At 41.5% G+C, this 4,219-nt stretch overlaps 1 long non-coding RNA gene across 1 annotated transcript; it reads left to right on the forward strand.

Moving 5' to 3' along the window:
• The first annotated feature begins 465 nt into the window (after positions 1–465).
• Positions 466–3,437, forward strand: LOC144539422 (uncharacterized). The gene is made up of 6 exons (XR_013504943.1): positions 466–561; positions 805–948; positions 1,077–1,175; positions 1,323–1,388; positions 1,659–1,802; positions 1,961–3,437. It is a non-coding gene; the product is annotated as an uncharacterized LOC144539422 (long non-coding RNA).
• The last annotated feature ends 782 nt before the right edge of the window (positions 3,438–4,219 follow it).

The following is a 4,219-nucleotide window of genomic DNA, read 5'->3' on the forward strand; positions in this document are numbered from 1 at the left end:
CTGTGAGGAAATCTGACAAAGCCCCAGGAAGAGGAAGACTGGAATAGAAAGACTGGATAAGACCGTTCTCTCCTGAAGAAACAGATCTATGTGACGGCATCCTCACAGACAAAGGTGGAGCTGTTAGCAATATGCTCTTTCTCAGGACCACAGAAAGCCCTTTTCTGCCTCAGTCACAGGAGCAGAGGAAAACACAAAAAAAGGACAGACTCCGTTCAACTGCTGTCAAGAAGAAGACACCCAAATGGAGGGATGCAAGCCACCCAAACAAACTTTTATGATCTCAAGTCAATCCGCCGAAGGTTACGAGGCTCAATTACTGCCCCTCTCTTGTCCTGTAAACCTGAAAAGCTTCAGGTACAGACCGTATTTCTGCGACCGTCTAGTAAAATGACCAAATATTGTGACAAAGTAATAATCATAAGGAATATGTTTTGTATTTTGTACAGTAGTGTTTTACAGGTAGCAAACACCTTCCAGGGATGATCCATCAGCCCAGAATGAGAGAAGCAGTCCAGCATCACTTCACTGTGTCTTTCAAACTACAAGACATGTACCCAGGTGAGGGAGAAACCATACCAAGAGGCCACTACTGCACCTCATAAATCTCTGGACTTCCTCTGGTGAGGTGTTGGTGTGTCTTTATTGTTGATGTGTTTGGCTGTGCCTAAGCTTGTATTGTTTTTTATTTGCTATGATAATTAAAATTCAATTTGCATTGTTTCATTTGTGTGCTGCATGTACATTTTAGTGATAGCATAACCCTGTGTATATTTAGAATTGTGTAACAGTTGTCTCTATCAGGCCATGAGAAGAGGTGAGGCTGGAGACGTGTACAGGACTGGTGCTGCACTGACTGAGCTGAACATATGCAACAGGGGAACGAGAAGCGCCGCCGCCATGTGACCCGTGTGAGCGTTCAACACTAGAGCTGGATCCAGGCAGACTGTAAGTAGCCTCAGTCAAGATTGTTACAGGGTTACTGTGAGTAGTGTTATGTTGGTGGGTCCTGTGCTGAGGCTATGGCAGGGGTCTGGCCTTTTTGCTTTGTTGAGCAGGTTCTTTTTTCTCTGCAGGGTGTTGGAGGAACAAGTATCCTGTGACGAGGTAGGAGTCAGGGGCGCCGTAGCCATGTGAGCGTTCAACACTCTTCTTGAGCTGGATCCAAGCAGATTGTAAGTGAACTTGATCATCGCCCTTATTTTTTCTAGTAAACCTGAAGAGCTTCGGTCAAGGGCCATATTTCTATATATATATATATATATATGTAGTAATTTTTATGATAAAGTATTAAGCATAAGATATTTGTTTTTCTGCACTAGTGCTTTAAAGAAGGAAGATGTCCAGCAACACTCCACATCCAGCTAAACTGAAAGACATGTATCCAGGTGAGGGAGACACCATACCATGAGGCCACTACTGCACCTTCTGCCGTAAATTTCTGAACTTGAGCCTGGTGCATGGCTTTGCTTGCATTGTTTTTTTATTTGCTACAATAATTGGATTTTATTTTTGTGTCGTGTGAGCTGTATGTACCTTTTATTGATGTAGCTTGATTCTTGAACAGTTTGTTCCCTCTTAACTGTAGCTGTAGACTGTGACTGTTGGCCATGTGCATATTCAGGGTTGGTGTAAGACTTGTCTCTCCCCTCTATCAGGCCATGAGAAGAGGTGAGGCTGGAGACGTGTACAGGACCGGTGCTGCACTGACTGAGCTGAACATATGCAACAGGGGAACAAGAAGCGCCGCCGCCATGTGACCCGTGTGAGCGTTCAACACTAGAGCTGGATCCAGGCAGACTGTAAGTAGCCTCAGTCAAGATTGTTACAGGGTTACTGTGAGTAGTGTTATGTTGGTGGGTCGTGATGGCAACCCCTGTTGGCTAAGGCTAAGGCTATGGCAGGGGTCTGGACTTTTGCTTGTTGAGTAATTCATTTGCAGGTTCTATTTTCTCTGCAGGGTGCTGGAGGAACAAATGTCCTGTGACGACCTGGGACCATATGGAAGTTCGAGCCTGGAATTTTTATTATTTTTTGGTGTTATTTATTGCTTCATTTTTGGTTGCATATGCATAGTTATTTGCCGACATTTTTTGTGCTATTATGGCTAACTCCTACACCTCCCAATGTATATGTTTTCCATTTCTGTTTTTGTGCCAGTCTAAAACTCTTATGATATGAGATCTTTCATTAGATTGAGCATGAAATTAGGACGTAGGTCAGTGAAGGGACTCCCTAAAATCACGGCATTTTGACGCACTTCATGTAGCTAACCGCCCTCCCATATTGCGGGAGTATTATGAGTATGATTTAATGTGAAAGCCTGCTGCTACTGCACGTGTACACACACACACTACACGTTACACATGCTACTACTGCTGCTACTGCACATGTATACACACACAGACACACACACACATACACACCACAACCACACATACACAAACCACAACCACACACACCATCTCTAACCTAATAACTAAATACTGTATGGAATTCTCCATACAGAATTTTATTTTATTTTATTCTTTTAATGTCTCCAGCTACCTTGCAATATTAAGGCAGCGATGGCACTTTGATTGGACTCAACCTTTATTGATTCCTTTAATTTTTGTGCAGTTACAGCTGTTTTATCGATCAGCATTTTTAAGTTTGTAGTTCATTGTTGTATCTCAAAAAGCCTGTGATTACAATATTTATGTTGGTAGGGATTTGTCATCATTTTTTGAAAATTGGCCAACAGTTTCCCTGCCCACTCCTGTTAAAAGTGCAGTACTGCTTGTAAGTGCAATACTTTATCTGTGTTACCTGAAACTCTTCTTCATAGATTTTCATTAATCTTTGTATATTTTAATGCATAGTATTTTAATTATTCCTTTCGCTCTTGTTTATAGAATTTATCTGCCCAAATGGCCAAAAAATAATATATACCGTATATATATATATATCAATGTATATATTTTTGTATATTTTACTCTTCTTCCCTGCACCTATTGTCCACCATCCTGGTGGGGGATCCCTCTCACACTTGGCCTACTCAATGTTTCTTCCATTTTTTTTCCTAATTAGGTTTTTTGGCAGTTTTTCCTTGTATGCTCAGAGGGTCTAAGGTTGGTGGTGCCGGGTATCCTAGGCAAGATTAGTCAGGTTAGGCTGCTTTGCCGGCCGTTACATTTTATTTTATGATTATTTAGATCTAGTTAGGCTTTTTTTTTCCTGTCTACTTTTTCTGTCCCCTTTTTTTTCTGTCTCTGTAAAGTCCTTTTTCTAGGGAGTTTTCCTTCCTTGTCTGATTGAGAGTTAACATCAGTAATTGTTTGCTTTTTATGCACTCTGTGACTGTAACTGTGATTGAGTGCTATACAAATTAACCTGGCTGTGCAGATTTTGTGAGTGGGACCATTTTGAAATGTTTTTAATAAAAGTGATTACTTTGACCACAGACTTTGTCTCTCCTTTCAGTGCCAAGTGCTGTTGTCAATCCCAGAAAGGACCACAACCAAATTGTGTAGGACAAGGAAAATAGCTGTAGATAAATGGACGGATGAGTGGTATAAAGAGTAGGATTGGTAGAAATAGTAGAGGTACTTGAAGCTCCTCGTGTGGACACAGCCAAGGACCAAGTTACCACAAGGCTGGCTGACAGGGTGCATCAGTGCACTACTCAAGCTGCTTCCACTGACATCTAGCTCTCCTGGCCTCCATGTCAGCCCTGACCGCACAACCTGACCAGCTGCCACCTGACCAGGCTGAGGAGATCAGCAAAGCCTGAGATGGGCCCTCATGTGGACAGCGTGAGGGCGTGGACTGAAGTCTTCAGTACTGTGCATGTGCAGGAGTGGTGACCCCAATAGTGATAGCTGTTAGAGGGTGAAGCCTATACTCATAGAAGCTAGGGTAACAATACGTGTAACAATACGTGTGTGTGTGTGTTTGAACATGACTTTTCATCTCTGTTAGACTCAATTACTGTTTACAGTCTGTACAGCACTACTGTCGAATAAACGTCCGTAATTAAAAAACTATACATTGTATCACTTATATATTTAGGTACAACAAGTATACTGAGTATACAGCAAGAGGAATCATTCTTCTAGTCTATTTTATTTTGGGATCCATTACTAAGTGATCTTAATAAAGATTTCTTTTAAAATAATACGTCGGTATTTTACATCTCCACCAATTACTGTTGTCAATTGATCAAAATAATAAAATCCTG

Source organism: Centroberyx gerrardi, chromosome 6, assembly GCF_048128805.1.
Source record: "Centroberyx gerrardi isolate f3 chromosome 6, fCenGer3.hap1.cur.20231027, whole genome shotgun sequence".
NCBI classification, from domain to species: Eukaryota; Metazoa; Chordata; class Actinopteri; order Beryciformes; family Berycidae; genus Centroberyx; species Centroberyx gerrardi.